This window comes from Felis catus, chromosome A3 (genome assembly GCF_018350175.1).
Source record: "Felis catus isolate Fca126 chromosome A3, F.catus_Fca126_mat1.0, whole genome shotgun sequence".
NCBI lineage: Eukaryota > Metazoa > Chordata > Mammalia > Carnivora > Felidae > Felis > Felis catus.
This window is the reverse complement of record NC_058370.1, coordinates 124791838-124811093: the sequence shown is the minus strand read 5'-3', so window position 1 is coordinate 124811093 and position 19256 is coordinate 124791838. Positions and strand designations below refer to the sequence as shown.

General features: G+C 53.0%; 1 long non-coding RNA gene across 3 annotated transcripts in view; it reads right to left on the bottom strand.

Moving 5' to 3' along the window:
• The window catches only part of LOC102900104, a 72979-nt gene that overhangs the window by 32681 nt on the left and 21042 nt on the right, over window positions 1-19256 (bottom strand). Inside the window, exon 1 of one of the 3 annotated variants that reach the window (XR_006595935.1) lies at window positions 10261-12342. The exons of the other annotated variants lie outside the window; for them this stretch is intronic. This is a non-coding gene — a long non-coding RNA (uncharacterized LOC102900104). Of the gene's footprint in view, window positions 1-10260; window positions 12343-19256 lie in introns of those variants that run through there. 3 annotated transcript variants of the gene reach the window in all.

Here is a 19256-nt window from a genome sequence, read left to right as displayed (position 1 = left end):
CATAGTATTTCATTAAATGAATATACTATAATTTGTTTAACCAAACACCAATTAATGGCTTATAATGCTTTTTTTTTCTAACTGTTCACTATTACACATCATGCTACAATGAATGACTGTGAACACGTTATTTGAATAAGTGTCATATATTTACAGAATACTTTCATAGAAGCGGAATTGTTAGGTCAAGGGCAGGTGCGTTTAAAGTTCTGCCTTCCAGGGACGCCTGGGTGGCTCAGTCAGTTAAGCGACCGACTTCGGCTCAGGTCATGATCTCGCGGTCCGGGAGTTTGAGCCCGGCGTCGGGCTCTGTGCTGACCGCTCAGAGCCTGGAGCCTGTTTCAGATTCTGTGTCTCCCTCTCTCTCTGACCCTCCCCCGTTCATGCTCTGTCTCTCTCTGTCTCAGAAATAAATAAACGTTAAAAAAATATTAAAAATAAAATAAAATAAAATTCTGCCTTCCAGGGGTGCCTGGGTGGCTCATGGAGCATCTGACTCTTGATCTTGGCTTGGGTCGTGGTCTCATGATTTTTGGGTTCGAGCCCCACATCGGGCTCTGCACTGGCAGCGCTGAGCCTGCTTGGGATTCCGTCTCTCCTTCTCTCTGCCTCTCCTTCACTCGTGTGCACACTCTCCCTCTCTCTCTCAAAATAAAAATAAACTTAAAAATAAATAAATAAAATTCTGCCTTCCATCTGACATTTAGTTCTTTTTTTTTTTAAACATTTTTTTTTCAACGTTTATTTATTTTTGGGACAGAGAGAGACAGAGCATGAACGGGTGAGGGGCAGAGAGAGAGGGAGACACAGAATCGGAAACAGGCTCCAGGCTCCGAGCCATCAGCCCAGAGCCTGACGCAGGGCTCGAACTCCCAGGCAGGGCTCGAACTCCTGGACCGCGAGATCCGAACTCCCGGGCAGGGCTCGAACTCCCGGACCGCTAGATCGTGACCTGGCTGAAGTCAGACGCTTAACCGACTGCGCCACCCAGGCGCCCCTGACATTTAGTTCTTAAATGACACACCACTAAGCTTTACAAAGCTTTCCTCTAATCTTCTGCTAGAACTCCCTTCTGCCAGGCCAGCAGAGGAGAAGAAAAGAAACAGCATTTCCTTTAAAATTTTTTCCTCTTTCCTTCTTTATCTTATAAATATAAATTTCATATGCAAATATTATATGTAAATTTCATATTTGTATATGAAATTCACATTTAACGTATAAATAGGATTGAATGGTACAATAACATTACTAATACAAATATGAAATATGCATAATTTAAATATCAAATTCAGCAGGAAAGTATCAGTCTGGAACATCTTGCAGCTGCCTTGGGACCACAGATCTGGGCCACGTGAGAAGGGAAGGCAGGAAATTTTGCCCCGCTTCCACATGATGTGGCAGGTGGTTGGGGGACAGGGGGACTGAGCAAAGGTGGAGGGGCTTTTCTGCGGGAGTGGAGGGGCTTTTCTGCGGGAGTGGAGGTTCATGGATGTGGCACCTGAGGGCTTGGGAGGGGTTGACCAGGCAGATCAGCAATGGGGAAAGAGCCAGATGTTTGCAGAGGTGAGAAGCAGGAGGTTTTTCAAGAACTGACATGGCTCAGAGCAACTGGGGCATCACATGTGAGGTTGGGTGGATGGAGCAAGGTGTGCCTACCACGGGCGCTGTGCTCTGTGATTAATTTGATTGATCCTCATCTTTCAGGTGAAGTGAGCAGGGTTTCGCCCAAGCAGCGATCACAGGTGTAAATGAAAAATCAGTTTCCTGCACTTGCTGTGCATCCCGCCCGGGGTTCAGACCTGTGAGACCCACCCTCGGCTCCTCAACCTGGTTGCCCCAAAGGGCAGTCACCTTTGGAGACCTGGCATCAGATAGGCCCCACAGGGCCACACCTAGGGCACCTCTGATGGCCAAGGACAAGCTGCCTCACCCTTGGCTCTGTGAGGAAGAAGGCTGAAGAGGAGAAAGGGTGTGCTAGAACCCCTCCTGTGACGTGGGTGCGTAAGGTTTTCACATGCTGGGCACACACAGGAAGCCAATAACCTTTTCCCAGCTGGGCCCTCAGGAACGTTCTTCAGCATTTGCTCTTCCTCCAAAGTCAGTGCCTTATCTCAAGTGGCCCCACACCTGGGTGAGGCATGAAGGGAAAGATGAGGCTAGCAGGAGAGGACTCTGCCCTCTGTTGTGTCTCTCTTTTCTAGGACTTAGAAGGCCCTTAGTGACGCTGGAATACCTCCCCCATCCCCTACCTCACCTACTCTGGGCTCCAGACACAATGTCCCTCAGCCATGGGACACAAAACGCCATGGCTCACACCTGAGCCCCTCCGGCTGCTGTGACAAACTCCCACAGACATGGTGGCTCAAAACAGCACAGATGGATTATCCCTCAGAAGTCAGAAGTCCAAAAATGGGTGTTCAGAGGCTAAAATCAAGATGTTCCTTCTGGAAGCTCTAAGCAGGAATCTATTTCCATACTTCAAAATGCCACCTCCTTCCTTGGCCCAGAGCCCCTTCCTCCACCTTCAAAGCCAACAGGGGAACATCTTCCAATCTCCTTTCTGACCTCTGTTTCTGTATCACATCTTCTCTCTCTAAGGCTGACTCTCCTGCCTCCCTCTTATAAGGGATCCTTATGATTGCATTTAGGGCCAGCCCGGATAATCCGGGATAATCTTCCCATCTCAAGATCCCTAATTTAATTACATCTGCAAAGTCCCTTTCACCTTGTGAAGTGGCACATTCACGGGCTTCAGGGATTAGGAAGTGGACATCTTTGGGACTCTTTACCCTGCCAGTCAGAGATCACTCTGAGCCATGGCATATACAAGCCACCCTGCACTGTGACAGGCAGAATAATGGCTGACTGAGAGGTCACTCTGAGGCTCAGATCCAGGCCGCGCCCGTGCAGGGGGCTGCATCTGCCCGGAGGGGGCACTTTTGTCTAATTCACACAAAGGTACCATATGGGCCAGGAGAGGCCCTGTCTGAAACACCCACCCCCTTCCATCCCTCCCTCCGCCTGACCAAGAGCTGTTCGTTTGTCAAGACTCAGCTCAGTCTAGGACATTTCTCTAACTTTCCCCTGTGGTTCCCCCACACTCTTCACTGGGCCAGCCACACCTTCTCTGGGCTTCCACTTTAACCTGTACTTTCCATATCTTGGCACTGACCACAGGACATTGAGAGTATCTGTCTATAAGCCTGCCTGGGCAAGATCTGAGCCAGGGACCAGAAGCTTTGCTGGCTCCCCACTGCTCCCCAGACCCTGTCATCCTTATTCCCAGGGCAGATGCCCCTTCTAGTGTCTTCCACCCTCCCTGGTACAGGCCTCTGATAGTGCTACAGAGTCCCCATGAGGAAAGTGGACAGAAAGCAGAGGAGGTCCTTGCCTCAGAGGGCTCTTAGCCCCAGGAGAGCCCATCTCCCAAACAGAGAACCCCAGAGCAGACTGTGAGCAGGCTGAGGTCCTGATGCCAGGGGAGCCCAGGCTGTGGCTGAAGGGACATCAGCCAGAGAGGTGGGAAAAGCTCAGGGAGGCTGCCTGGAGGAGGCAATCTCCAGGAAGGGGAGAGGAAGGACCAGAGGAGGGACAGGGATGCAGGGTAAATAAAAGATGAGCTTTCTCAGCCTCCACTTTCCACAGAGGCCCAGAGAAGGAAAGATCTTGCCCAAGCTCACCCAGTGAGCCTACAGCAGAGCCAGACAGGAGCCCTGGTGTCCTAGCTCCCAGCCCCGTGTTATGCCAGAGAACACCTTTGTTCCTTCCTCCTCTGACCCTCCTCAGCTCCAGCCAGCACTGCCTGACTTAACCTACTTGGGAACCATCCTCTGCTTCCACACAGAGAATGGGCACCTCACACTTCTTCCCAGGTCTCCACTTGAGCCCCTCTTCTGGGCTACAAAATCCCCCTGTTCCTCTCCCCTCCCCTCATCCCACCTCCAGGTCCTCCTTTCTCTCCATTTTTGTCTTTCCCTGGTCAGTCTGTCTCTCTTCTTGACCCTCCGTCCATCATGGAAGTTCCAGATGAATCTGAGTAGACTCAGACTGGAAGGATCTCCAAACTCATGAGCTCCCCCAGAAGGTTGGATCTGTGCTGAAACTGGGGTGGGGGGCAGCTGTCCCTGACAGAGAAGGGTGCAGGGTAGAAGCAGAGAGCCAGGGTTAGAAGTAAAATCGAGTGCTTTCTCCATGGCCACTCCCTACCTCCCTGCACCCCACACCCCGATACTGTTAGCACGCCAAGCCAGACCCATTCCCTGGCTGGACTGTGGAAAGTGTCTGGGGCAGACAGACCTTTGCATTATAAAAATCCAGGGTTGGGGCGCCTGGGTGGCTCAAGTCCATTAAGCATCCGGCTTCAGCTCAGGTCATGATCTCACAGTTCGTGGGTCCGAGCCCCGCATCAGGCTCTGTGCTGACAGCTCGGAGCCTGGAGCCTGCTTCGGATCCTGTGTCTCCCTCTCTCTCTGCCCCTCCCCCACTTGCTGTCTCTCTCAAAAATAAATAAACATACATACATACATACATATCCAGGGTTGTTTTCTACTGCCACAAATTTCCCCAAATCTGGAGAGTTTCACATAGCCACTTGACCCAGTTGGGGCAGAAAAGTTGAAGGGGACCAGTCAGGGCAAGAGACCAGTCAGGGGGCTATGGCTGCCATTCTCAAAAGAGATGATGAGGCAGGCCTAAATACAGGAGGTGGGGCTGGCAAGAGGGAGCTGGCTGAACTTGGCCACTAGAGGAGCATGGGGTGAAGGCAAAGGAAGAGGCAGAGTGGTTGTGTGGCCCAGGATGTGGGTTTGGGAGTTGGGGGAAGGTTCCCAGTGAGAACATTAACATAAGGGGCTACCTGCCATATCTCCATTCACAGCTGTCTTTGTTTGGGGTACCCCATTAGCAGAGCCTAAGATAGTTGGGTTCAACTAGTTTATTGGGACTGTGATTCCAAGAAGTGGGGTGGTTTGGGAGGGCTGGTTACTGCCTTAGGCACCTGGGGCCCAGCTCCACAGGGGACCCTCTGGGGAATGTGTGGAACATGCCTTAGCCTCATCCTGCTGAGGAAGAGTCTGGGCATCTCTCCAGAAACAACTTGTCCCTCAGTGTTGAGGGTGGCCCTGGGGAGCATCAGCCACTGTCCACTTCCAGGGGGTGCCTGGTTTTTGTAGCTGTAAAGGCAACCTTCAGGTAACGAAGCAGACAGCAGCTGAGGCAAATGCTGGGGCGGGGCCCGAGCAAGGTGCCTGCAGTGGCCACCACAGCTGTGCCGGAATCAGGCAGGCCCAGACGCTGTGGCCTGGCACCCACAAGTGTCAGCCCACACCCGCTGCTCCTCTGGAAGGACAGCCCTGCCAGGAGCTCCCTGCTGCCTGGGGTGTGGGAGCGCTCTGCTGTCTGGAACCGTGGAGCCCACTGATGGCCTCTCTCAGGGGACGAGAGGGATCTAGTCCGGATGACGAGGGGAGGAAAGTGGGAAGGCCAGAAGGCTCAGAAGGATCAGGGGTGTAGCCTGGACCCCAGGGTCGGGAGAGGGCCTCGGAGGGGGCTGGGAGGGGTGGGGGGAGCTTCCAAGCAACATGGGGTGGGGGCAGGTTGATGTGTGGGAGGAGAGGGCCGGGGGAAAAACTCCCATGCTCAGGACATGCCTGGGGGGCTTGTGTAAGACAAATATGCGAGGGTTTCGGTTTAAAGTGTCAGCTTAAACGTACGCTAGTTTCGCTTTTCCCCCAAATCTCGCTCAAACAGCAAGAGAGGGGAAGGGTGAGGAAAACTAAAGAGGAAATAACCACAGCCAGACCTGGGAAGCTGGCCGATGAGCTGTAACTGATCCAACCCACAGAGAAAGGCTGTTGCTCAGCCGGTGGTGGGGACAGGGTGGCACCAAGCCCACCAAGCCAGTAGGGCTCAGAGGGCTCAGAAGCCGGGTAGGAAACCTCTGCAGGTGGAGGGGAAAGAGGGAGTTACAACGGGGGGGATTGGTTGGAAGTTGTTTAAGGAACAATCAGATCCCTAGACCCCTTTCCTCTCCTCCCGTCCTGCTGGGGATTAGGTACAGTTGGGGGGGGGCACTAAAGAGAAGGTGGGAAAATTGGGGGATCCTGCACATATTGCGACCGTACCCCCAGCACTCCCTCTGCTCCAAGCACCCCAAATGCTGGACGATACCGCTTTTCCTCTAGGCAGGAGGCTAGGAGAGTCTTCTCTGAAAAGTCTGGCCTGCTCAAGAGGAAAACCTTAGTACCGATATTTGGCGATGTTCCGACAAAGGGTCCACCCAGATCTCTCTCCAACAAAGGCCACGTTTGGCAAGCCCCACCCTAGAACGACTTTTAAAAATGAATGTTCCGAGAACAAAAATAAAACACTGTCGGAAATTTAAGACATGATAGCAGCCATAAAGAGGTTTGGAGGACAAAGTTGGAAGAAAAAGTTGAGGAATTTTCCTAGAAATAAGAATGGGGGAAAAAAAAAGACACAGAAATGGAAAGTAGGAGAGCAAAGATTTCAAGCAATGGAGGATTAGTCCAGGGGATCCAATGTCACGTGACAGAAAGAAAGAAGAGTCCGGGGAGAAGGTGAACACAGACCCACACCAGGCACACCTCTGCAGCATTTCACACAACCAGGGCCCTAGGCAGGCTTCTGTAAGCGGTAAGGGGTGGCAGACCACAGGCCACGTGCCAAGGATAAGGAATCAGGATGGCTTTGGTTGTCTCATCAGCAGGACTGGGACACAAGGAGACAATGAAGGAATAGCCGAGATGGTAGAGGAAATGCTCTCCAATCTAGAACCCTCCATCAGGACAAATGACCAATAATGCATGAGAATAAAGACAATTCTAGATGGGTGATACCACAATCCCTCCGAGGCAATATTTTTCGCGAAACTACTGGACCATGTGCCCCAAAACTTAGAGTACGCTGAGGGGAAAAGAAAGGATACAGCAGAGCTGACCTAGAGAGGAGGAGACAGACAGTCACCCCCCCCCCCCCCAGATGATGGTGCAGGAAGACGGGGCTTCAGGGATGTGGATGACGCAGGAGCAGGGGAGACTCAGGCAAGATGCGTGTGCAGAAGGCTGTCCCACCACCAGCAAGCCCACTGGCACCAGGCTGTCTCGCCATCCTGAGGACAGAGGCCTGGCTGAGCCTGGCCCAAATCTGCCCTGCCCTGGGCTTGCCTTGACCAGGTACTGGGGAAACACATGCCCTCCTGTCCTGGCCTGTGGCCGCCCCACAGGACTTTCTGGTTTACCCTGCTCCTGAGAACAGTGTGTGGGCTGTGGGGAACTTGTAACGAATGGAAAAGTGTAAAGCGGCTCACTCTTCTGCCAGATGTCCTGCATGTGGCCCACACCCCAGCCCTACCAGATGCCCTCGCTCAGGGCCTTGTCCAGCAATGTCCCCAGAAAGGGATTTTGTAAATTGTTGGCGATTCAGAAGCCACACAGTGGCCCAAGGACTCTATTCCGCGTATCTTCTCTATCTTCAACTAACACCGGCAGCCTTTCCCTTAGATGTCTGGTCTGTGTTTACCACTCTGGTTTTCAAGTCTGGCTCTGTCTGCCCATTTCCCACACCTGATCCAGATCCGTTCTTCACCCTTCTCCACCCCGCTCCAAGCCCAGGAGCTGACCTTTACAGTCACCTGGATGGGATCCCTCATGCCCCAGGCTCTCTGGTGTCCAGTCAGGTCCAGCCAATGGAAGCGGCAGCAGGTGTGGAGGAAGGAGGAGAGTGAGGCCAAGCAGACTGGCCCTGGTCCCTTCTGGACCCATTTCAGGAGGCTATTTACCATGAGTTCAAGGCCCCAGAGGGGGGCCCTGTCTCAGGGCTATAGCTCTCCCCCTGGGTTCTGGGAATCACTCCCTCCTCTTGACCCCTCAGGTCTAGGAGTAGTAATGGCTCCCCACTGTCACCAGCCCCATCTTCCCTTAACTCCATTCACACCTTGTAAACCGTCCCTTCATTAATCTTTCCCCAGTTCCCCTGGTTGTGTGCTGTGTCCTGCCAGGGTGCTGATGGAGACAAGCGCCAAACACTCCACTGTCTGGAAGGACACAGAAAATCTAGCGAGAGGACTGGGGGTGGGAGTACGGTATGACCAGGGAATAGCACACAAAGGTACAGGTAATGCTACAGGTAACGCGCACACAAATGCTCATCTTATGATTGTTGTTCGGATTGTATCTACCCATTTTACACGCTCTTCGGAATGTATGAAATACTTCACAATACAGATGATTTGCAAGGGCACATGGGAGTCTTCTGGAGGCACTGTCTTATTTCTTGTCTTGGGTGATAGTCACATAGGTGTTCACTTTAAAATAACTTGTTAAGGGGCGCCTGGGTGGCGCAGCCGGTTAAGCGTCCGACTTCAGCCAGGTCACGATCTCGCGGTCCGTGAGTTCGAGCCCCACGTCAGGCTCTGGGCTGATGGCTCAGAGCCTGGAGCCTGTTTCCGATTCTGTGTCTCCCTCTCTCTCTGCCCCTCCCCCGTTCATGCTCTGTCTCTCTCTGTCCCAAAAATAAATAAACGTTGAAAAAAAAAATTTTAAAAATAAATAAATAAAATAACTTGTTAAGGGGCGGTTGGGTGGCTCAGACGGTTAAGTGTCCAACTCTTGGTTTTAGCCTATGTCCTGATCCCATGGTTCGTGAGATCGAGCCCCGCGTCAGGCCCCCCACAGGGCCCGCACACACAGCATGGAAGCCTGCTTGGAATTCTTTCTCTCTCTCTCCCTCTCTCTCTGCCCCTCCCCTGCTTGCTTTTTTTCCTCTCAAAATAAATAAACTTTAAAAATAAATAAATAATAAGCATAAAAATAAAATAACTTGTAAAAATGTGTATTTATGCTTTATGTGTTTTTCTATGTGTGGGACATATTTCACCATAAAAATTTTTAAGAAGAAAAGAGGTTGTCTACCATGCTGTTTTGTGATGTCATCTCCCCTTTTTTCCTAAATTTCATTAAGTTCTGCTACACAGCCTGTGTTGGTGGTCTCAGCCTGTGTTATGGTGGCCCTTTGGGGAACAGAGGATCCCAGAGGGAGAGGGGAGTCTCCCCAGGAATGACACAATGCAGACAAGGAGGAGACGGGGATGGTAGGGACTTCAAGCAGAAGCAGGACACTGGAGACAGACCAGAGTAAACCTCCTTGTCACCAAGACTTCTCCATGACATTGGAGGAGAGACATCTTAGGGTCTTAACCTTATCCTTGATAGGGACTCAAGCCAATGTATTTAAATATTACAGAAAAGGGTAATCCCATAATCTTGGAGACTTTGGAGGCACCCTAAGAACTCAAAGTTGGGTTACACAGGAGCAAATAAGATGGTGGATGTGAACATGTTTTATGAGTGCCAGCCAGTTTAAAGGGTTAATAACTGTTAGTATTGGCTGGGATTCCTCCTCTGTCCCCTTCTGGGGTGAGTTTTTCCAAAAATGCTGGGGCCTTGGGGGACAAAAGGTAAACCAGTCAGGGATCCTAGTTGCAAAACAACACGGTCTACTCTAATGAGATTATGCAGAAAAGTAAGTTATTAAAAGATATTATGAGGCTCACAGAACCCCCAGGAGGCCAGAGTCAGACTTGGCTGCCATGAAGCCAAGAACAATACGACCAACCCACAAAACAGGAGCTGCCCAGAGAAGACAAAATGGCGCCACCACACCATACATAGCCCTGCTTTAGGCATGGTCCCAGAAATTGCCACTGCTGCCCAGAAGAGCCAGATGCCTCCACCACCATGCTTTCCAACGGAGGACCCCTACAAGTCCCATTCAGGGACATGAAAACAGCAGAGCCTGGTCATAGTACCTCCCCTCAGCAGGCAGAGGAGCAAGTTCTGGCTTCGACCTTAACCGGGAAGGACTCACCATATGGAAAATTCTCCAGACACAGGAAGCGTGTGCAAAAGATGCAGGAAGGCCACAGACATGACAAACGCTACTGGAAGGGTAGAGTGGGGCTACTGGGTGGAGATAGTTATTTTCACGCCCAAGGCAGCAGCCAGGAAAACAGGACTGAGGAGAGTTGGGCTGCCCATTGACTCTGGGCTCCCGATCCTCAGGTCCTGCCTGGCTTCAAGCTCCTACCTCGGGACCAGGCCTCCGAGACCACCCTAGCTGTTCCGTGTCCCCGCTGCCCTGCCCACCTTTCATTAACGTGGTGTCTCCTTTCCCCCAGGAACCAGGACCACAGCCTTGGTCTTACCATCTTCCAACCCACCCCGCTGCCCACACCCCACTTACCTGTGTCCTCCCAACCCCTGACCGAGGGACCAGAGACTGAAGACAGCTGTGTTGGAGCAGCTGATGGAGGCTGTGGCACAGATCCAGAGAAAGGCTTTCTGTATGCCGCATGGCATTTTGAGTCTGAAGGCAAATCTCTGAGACATTCAGCACAACTGGTCCCTGCTAGGAGGTCTGGGGGCAAGTGCAGCCAGAGTTTTGGGAACATCTGTGACCTGACGGGCAGGAAACAGCCTTAAATGACAACCGAAGGGCGTTGCCGGGCCAAGATGTGCACAAAGCCTTCGGGAAGTAGGCACTGCTTCCCTGAGGTCTATCTGTTCCTGTGGCATCCCAGTCCTAGGGGCCGGGGGCTCTGGTGTAACAACAGGGAGTCAGAGCTGGGAGCAGAAGAGGGAGGCTCGGTAGGGAGTGGGGGGAGGGGAAGGGAAGAAGAGAAGTCTCCCTTCTAGGATGCACCAGTGTTTGAGAACTTCCAGAGGAACATTCCGGAAATAGGAGAGGTAGGAGTCACCTGTGCCTTTTTAACTCTGGCCAGTCGGTGAAAGAAATGCCTTGCACGTCCCGAGCTCTGAGACCGGTGCCGGGGGATGTGGAAGAGAGGGGGCCGGCTCTGTCCTCCTGTGCGTCTGCTTCCGGGGGGGCCCCCGCGGCCCACCGCACGACACGCGTTCCTGTGGACAGGACGGGGCGCTGGCAGCCTGTTCGCCTTCCCGTGGCCCTGGGGCTGAGGCGGGGCCGGCCTCCTCCCTGGCTCCGCTCAGTGGATGTGGTGCCCCCGGGCCAGGCTGCGGAGGCCGAGGCGCTGGCGTGGGCCACACAGAGGCAGCCCTTCAGAGAGGCGGAGGCAGCGGGAATGAACTCATGTTTTCCTCAGCTCAGGCGCCCTGATCGTAAAACCGGGACGCTGAGCAAATGGCCCCAGGTGTGCGCTCTCCCAGTTTCACTGGGATAATAGTCAGGAGCTGCAATAGGGCTGACCTGGTTTCGATGGAGTAGCTCTTGCTCCGGCCCAGCCTGCCTCTGCAGCTCCTCCCCACCTGCCCCCTCTCCACCTGCTGTCTGGTGGGGACCAGGTCCTCGCTGCAGCCCCAGGGAGCCCTGGCAGGAGAGCAAAGCCCCTTCCTCAGACAGGCTCCACCAGGAGAGGCCCGGAGTGTCCAGAGAGTGGAGGGCCAGCGCCTTGTGCCTCCCTCAAGGGTCCTCTCACTTTCAGTTTCTTTGAGTCACTGACCACTCCACAGAGATCTAGAATCAGATGGGACAGCACTCTTGTCCTCTGTCTCTAAAACTGCTTCCTTTCACAGATGGGGAAACTGAGGCTCAGAAAGGGGAGGGGAGCAATCACAGTCAGATAGTGGCAGAGCCGAGACTGCTCAGATTTCTGAACCTCCGGCCCCATTCCTGTCCCCCTGCCCCTATGGAGCAGCATGAAAAGAATCATAAGCTGAGCAGAGAACTTCAGGAGGTGCTCCCAGGCTGCCTCGGGTGCGGCTCTCAGACCCACGTGAAGTAGCCTCGCTCCTCAGACTCCCTGGGGCAGGCAGGAGCCTGGCGGTAGAGCGGGAAGGCCCATGTGCCCCCCGTCCTTTGTGCTCAGCTCCTCCGAAGCTGCCGCCCACCCCACTTCAGAGCTCACCTCAGACACCCCAGGGCAGTCAGGAGCGCACCCCGCTCGCCCTCAGGAGATAGGAGAACTTCCCGCCCTCCTCTGCGAGCCCTGGAGGCAGACAGCCTTCCTACCAGCAGTTACATGGGACTCTGAGAAGGGTCCTTACCAACCTCAGAGGGTCTGCACCTGCCTCCCCGACCCTGCAGGTCTCACGGCCTCTGACCTCCCAAACTCCCAGGACAACCCTACCTCACCCCTGTCAGGGAGACTGTGGGGAAGTGGCGGCTTTGGAGGCCCACAAACTGAGGAGACCCGAATCCTAACTGGCCCCAATGGTTCTGTGACTCCAAGTTGCCTGGCCTTTGTGAGTGAGTCTGCTCAAGCGGTCAAGTGAGATCAGAGCCCTCCCCACATGGCTTCAGTGAGGACTGGAGATGCTCGAAGAGAACGGGCTCTTAAATCACCGTGGCTGTTATTGCTAAAGATGCCTAGGAAGTCCCTTCGACACCCAACCTTCGGGTTCCTGGGCTCCCACCCTTCCTGGGGTCCTGTGGTGCTGTGAGGTCGGGCTCTAGCCGCCCTCCCACCCGCCCCATTTGGGCAGGGTGACAGAGTGAAGAGAGGCCCTGGTGTCACACACACACACACACACACACACACACACAGCCTCCCTGCTGTGTCAGCCATCATCTCCAAAAATGGGAAAACGGAACACTCATCAGCTCACAGACAGTGACTCTCAGAAACAGAAAGGAACAAAACAGGAAAGTACCCCAACAACACAGGTGAATCGCAAGAGCATTAACCAAAAATTTAGCAGCTGAATGAAAGAAGACTGGGGCACCTGGGTGGCTCAGACGGTTAAGCATCTGGCTCTTGGTTTCAGCTCAGGTCAGGACCTCACGGGTTCAGTTCGTAGGATTGAGCGCTGAGTCAGGGTCTGTGCTGGAGTTGGCTCTCTCTCTCTCTCTCTCTCTCTCTCTCTCTCTCTCTCTCTCTCTCTCTCTTTCTCATACACACACACACTCTCTCTCTCTCTCTCTCTTAAAGTAAATAAACTTAAAAAATAAATAAATGGAAGAAGACTAACACAAAACGCTACATATGCAGTTATATGTATATGAACTCTAGAAAAGACAAAACTGTAACTCTAGAAAGCTATTTAGTGGAAGCCTCAGGGGGGAAGGAGAAGTTGGAGACTGACTAGAAGAGGGCATGGGGGGATTTTGTGGGGAGATACTCAGTATCTTGTTTGGTGATAGGTATATGGCTATTTCCATTTGGTGGAACTTCTTAAACTATAGGCTTAAACTGGGTGAATCTTGCTATATGTAAGCCATACCTCAATAAAGCAAGAGCTCTTTCAGCTTGGAAAACGTGGTCTGGGATGCACCCTCACTTTGCCTGGCCATACACTCAAGGAATAATTTCTCTACTTAGAGAACCCTTAGGAAGCATCTAGTACTTAACAGAAAGACACTAAGTGACCAGGGAAGATGAGGGAGGACTTGAAGAAATACAAAACTAGGGCATCATAGAACAGTTGACCTTCAATAGACCCTACATAGAGATGGACTCAAGCCTTGGTGCATTGATGCCCTGCTTTTCTGCCTGAATCACAACTTCGATCCCTTGTCTGATATCCTCATTCCTCCTTGCTCTGCCTGAGAGAACCTCATCCATCTTTCATGAGGAATAAAAAACTATCCTTTCATGAGTGAGACACTATTCTGTCTCCCCAGAGCCAGCGTGGCTTGCTTGAGTCACCAGCCCGAGACACAGTGGCATCTCTCTCCTCAGCCTGTTCCTGAGGCTTCTCCAGGCCAGCAGGGCCACGTGGACCTGCTGTCCCTGAGGTCTGGCCACACTCCTGCCCTTTGCAGCTGCCAACTCCGACCTGGTCTCTCCTCCTCTGCCTTCCCTGCCCGGAATGACAGCATCTTCTAGCAACTTTTGCTTTGGAGTGTTGGGTTCCCAACACTAAAGTCAACTCTTGAGTGTGGGAGCCTTGTCCTAGCTGCTGCCAGTTTCACAAAGGCCCAGCGTGGGACAGGTGTGGGACACCCTACCGATGCTTGAGAAAAATGTCCGTGTTCATCAGAGCCGCCATTAATTCTGTTCTTCACTACTCACCCTGTGTAGGAGAGAAGGCGAGCTCCATCTAACTGAAGCCCAGAGAGAATTTATTGGGCCACAGATCTGAAAAGACCTGACCCTTTTCGTTAGGTTTTGAAATAGCTAGATTCCCTCCCCGCTCTCCTCCCTGCCCCTCCTCTCCCTAAAGTCTCTCTGTCTCCAAGTATCCCATATATATGGGGTATTTTAGCCACAAAACAAAAGAACAAAACATAATAAAACTCATGCAAACGGACACTCTGGGCTGAGGAACTTCAAAGCACGGCCTATATTTTGTCTGTTAGTTTCAGCTGGGAGCGTACTTTGCTTCTGCTTGATTGTCCTTGTATTCTCACAGTGCCCAGCTCGGGGCCAGGCACAGGGCCACCCCTCGAGGAAGGACATGACTCAGTCCGGGTGAGGTCAGAGAGGGAAGGGGAAGGGGTCAGGGATGGGTCAAGTCTGGGGGCTGCTACAGGAAGAAGGTCCTTCGGGGCTGTTAATTCTCACTCCTGGCCTTTCTGCACATGAGGCCCCAGAGCAGGACCAAAGCCCCGTCCTCCTCCCAGACTTCCGCACGTCCAATCAGCATCTGCCATAGCGGCTAGGGCTGGAACGGAGTCCTGGTCAGCATCAGCCGGGCTGATGCCAATTAAGACCCAGGAATCCCCTGCCCCTAACCCTGGGCTCAGATCAAAAGACCTTGGCCCTCAGATGAGGGGCTCCAGACCATAAATCTGAAGGAGCTGGGCCTCCAGCTAATAAGCTGTCCTGGCTCAGACCGGAGCAGGATCCTGGATCCTGTTTCATTCTGGGAAAAGCCAGCCTAGAGCAAGGGGGGGCAGAGGGGCCCTCGACTCCAGAGGCTTCCATCCCCCCTACAGCACCAGCTTGCTCAGTAAAACCTGCGCTGAGTGTCCTAAAGGGTACTTGAGAATCACAGTCGTCCCCTGGGCAGCTCTGCCCCATGGGGCCTCAAGAGCGGCTCTCAGTGCCCATTGTCTGCCCCCACAAGAATTTTAACTGCAAACATCTGGGTGCAGGAGACTCCGGAAGAGCCAATGTCTTTACTGCCTTTGATTCCCTTCATACAGAGGGCTTTTTAAATTTTAATTTGAGGTGACCTTTGACCTGAGTTCCCATTCCCATAGATTCCAGATATTTCCTGTGCCCTCAGATAACCTCCCAAACCAGCCCCCACCTGACCAGAAGCCCCTTCTAAGGGGGCACTGCCTCCCTGAGCCATGGTCCACTTGGAGTCCCCCCTCCCCACCACACACACATACCTCTGGTTGCCTCCCAGTACCTTCTTTTGTCTCGAGAGCCGAAGATGCCTGTGCACCCACCAAACATCTCCCCAGGGTTCTGGACCCAGCTCAGCCCAGCCCCCAGGAATCCAGGACGAAAGCACCTTTGGTCTCTTGCCTTCCTGATTTTCGGTAACAGCAACAATAAACCATGGGTGCAGCACCTGCCCTGTGTCAGGGAACCTGGTCATTCCAGAACAATTGCCCTGAACTTACGGATGAGGAAGCCAATAATGGAAAAGAAAAGGGACATGAAGAGCACAAGTGTGTGGCAGAGCTGGAGCCTTGAGCAAGGTTTGGGAGCCATGAGCCAGGGCCTTCGGGAGGGAAGCTCAAGCCGCAGACCACAAGGCCGATCAGTCTTGGAGCTGCTGGAGCATGAGTGTGTCTCCACCTGGTCTGTGAGCCTGAGAGGCTGACATGCTCTCACCAGATGTGGTCCACCCGTCTCCACATAGTGACAAGCACAGCAAAGCCCCAGGGGTCTCAGCAAAAGCTGCAAAGGGCTGAGAAGGGACAAAGGGAAGAGGGATGGGCAGGAGCAGGGCCAGTCAGACCCTCAGCCTCCGATGCTCTCTCCAAGTAGCTTTTGGACTAAACTGGAGAGATGCCTTCCTGTCAGTCCCCACCGTGTGCCCTGCGTTGTGCTAAGCTGTGCAGGAGGCTATAAGGGGGGTGGGGGGGAGGGGGCTCCTGGTCTCTGCCTTTGAGGCGCTGGCAGAGGAACAGGGACACACACACGTAAAGGGACCCCAGGACTGGAGCGTAGAGTGAAGAGGGTCAGGCAGGCCCCTTGCAAGTGAGACTTCCCAGCAGGGCCTGGCTATGCAGAGGCCTCCCGTTAAGTCCCCACACAGAGCTGGGTCAGGGCTCCAGCAGCCATCACTGCCTCAAAGATCCAGCCAGCGCCATGGGGTGGCCCATGGGCCTAGCACCCTGGGCCAGAGGCTGCATGGCACCGTCCGGCCGCCTCACTGGCCCCAGTGCCCAGCCCCACAGCCAGCCCCAGCCTCCTCACCAGTGGCTTGACCACACGACTCCTCGTTAAAACCTGCCCTGGCACCCCATCCCCTCCTTTTCATGCCCAGTGACTCACGCTGGCTTCCCAGGCCCAGCTCACCGTAGCTGACATCACCTTCACCCCACCCCTTTCCAGCAAACCCTCTTTTCCTCTGATCCACCTTCTCCTCAGAGTCAAGAATGCGAGAGCTGGGATGGGTCTTAGGGAGAATCTGGGGCAGCCTCCCTTTAGAGTTGGGGGGACCTGGGACCTTGAGAAGGATACCAGTTTATTCCAGTTCACAGGCGGTAATGCATTTTGAACCTGGCTCTTCCACCAAAAGAGGCTGATTCAGGGCTCCCCCCAGGACGTCAGGGGAAAGAATCACTGCTCTCTCAGTCACTAAGCTCATAGCCCTTACACCCAGCCAGGAAGGCCCGGAACCAGGGTCCAGACGCCCCAGGGTCCATGGCTGCCCCTGGGCACAGAGGCACCAGGAGCAGCAGGAGATCAAAGGGTCACCCTGGCCTGAACCACTGCCCAAAGTGGGGAGTGGCCACTTCTTCAGACAGATCAGTTGCTTCAAAGTAGAGAATAGAAGGAACAGGTGTAAGATCCTACCAGGAAGAGGAGATTGAGTGCAGCCTCACAAAGGCCTGGAGAGATGGTGTAAAGGGACCCTCCAAGGACCCGGAGCTGACAAGGAGAAGAAGACAGGAGCCAAAGGTCTGCCAGCCCCCAGAGCATGCCTTGTGTTTCAGGAGGTAAGCACAGCCTGGGGAGCAGTGCTTTTCAGAGTATGGTCACTGGCCCCACAGCAGCAGCCTCGAGTGGGAACTTGTTAGAAATACAAAATGCAAATCCGCCAGCTCCGCCCCAGACCTACTAAATCAGACACGTGGAGGTGGGCCCAGTAAGCTTTCCAGATGATTTGGATACATGCTCAAGTTTGATCTTCTTTCTGCCATAAAGAATAGCAAAAGCAGGAGGGCACCTTTTGGGATGAGCACTGGGTGGTATATGGAAACCAATAAATTTCATATTAAATTCAATAAATTTCATATTAAAAAAAAAAGAATAGCAAAAGCAATTAGTGGGTCTGGTACCTGGTCAGTACCTGCCAGTCCTGGCCCCAGTGGGCCTCACCGAACCTCCTGCAAGCCCACCCTGCTTGCCCTTGCTGTGATCAGGCAGGACTTCTGCAGGCAGGACGTTCCAGAGGGGTCTGGAAAGAGTCTCACTGCCAGAGATGTGCCCCGAAGGCCAGGGTGAGCCTGAGGGCACATCCTCCAGCCATTTGCCTGCATTGTTGCCACTGTCCACACAAATAGGATGCTGCCTCAGTTTCCCCGACTCAAACTCCAACTCACTATTGGCCTTAGAACTCTGTCCTGGACCTCAGCCTACTTCACTGGGTCATGCCATGCATGGGGCTGGTCTCCTCACGGGTGCCACATCCTGCTCCTTTATCCCCAGTTGCTGGCTGAGGTGGTTGGTGGACAAACAGCCATCCATAACTGTGCTGCGGGCTGCTGCCCGGGGCCCCCATGTACGACTGCACAGGCCACTTACTGAGCAAGGGCAGCTGTCTGAAGGAGTCAACAGAGGGGTAAAATCCAGCCCACACTGCATTTACCCATGTCTCCTCATGCAAGGTGGCATCCATCCAGTTGGGGCACCTTTTTCTAATTTGCACAAATGCATTATATGGGCTAGTGTTTGAGCATCACACCTCCCTTCCCCAAGGTCCCTTGCTCTGAGCTGGACACTCCCTTGCCTCCTCCATGCCTGTACCAGCTGGACCTGCACCGTCTCCACATGTCCACATCAGCTAGGACCCAGCCCTCCCAAACTGGCCGTGACTGCTGGTGACACACATGCTAGAACTCTTCTCTCTGTGGAGCCTTTTGGCTGGATCAGCTGTCCTACCTTTTGTCTTCTCACTGCCCGTCCTCACTGACCCTTCTGTCTGTTGAAGAGGACATAATCAAGGGCGCCTGGGTGGCTCAGTCAGTTACGTGTCCGACTCTCGGTTTCAGCTCAGGTCGTGATGTCGTGGATTCGTGAGTTCAAGCTTTGAGTCGGGCTCTGCACTGGCAGCACAGAGCCTGCTTGGGATTCTCCATCACCCTCTCTCTCTGCCCCTCCCCCACTCATGCTGTCTCTGTCTCTCTCAAACTAAATAAATAAACTTTATTTTTTAAAAAAAGATGACATAATCAGATGCAGACAAAACATCTTTGTCAGCTAAAAGTTTGAAGTCATTTCATTACAGCATTTCCAAGACATCCATTGGCAGCCATACCGGAAAGACCTTCCTTATACGGCCTGCCTCACAGGTCACCCCTTGTAACTTCTGCACATTAGGGGCCCTGGCTCCCTCCAGTCCTCAGAGACCTGGAAACCGTGCTCCACACCTGGCCCCACGTGCATCTTCTGTCTTCTGCCCCTTTAACTAGTCCCCCGTGACTCAGTCTCCCTCATCACTGTAGGTCAAGCTCTGCTCTGTGGATTCTGCTCATTGATTTCTCCAGACAATTGAACACACACAAGTAGGCACCTAACTTCTCTGTTTTAACCATTTGTGATTAAGAAAGATCTTTCCAAAACATAACGTATTCTTTCCTGCCTCCTGGAAGAGATAGATGAAAACAGATAAAACATAATGCTTCTTTGGAAACTCTAGATCATAATAGTTTTTTGAACAACTCTAGAAGTGTTTTTAGGGACACCTGGGTGGCTCAGTCAGTTAAGCAGCCGACTCTTGATTTCGACTCAGGTCCTGATCTCACAGTTCGTGGGTTCAAGCCCCACATTGGGCTTTGTGCTCACAGCACAGAGCTTGCTTTGGATCCTCTGTCTCCCTCTCTCTGCTCCTCCCCCCACTTATGCACACATGCCCTCTCTCTCTCTCTCTTTTTTTCTCTCTCTCAAAATAAATAAATAAATGTTTAAAACAAAT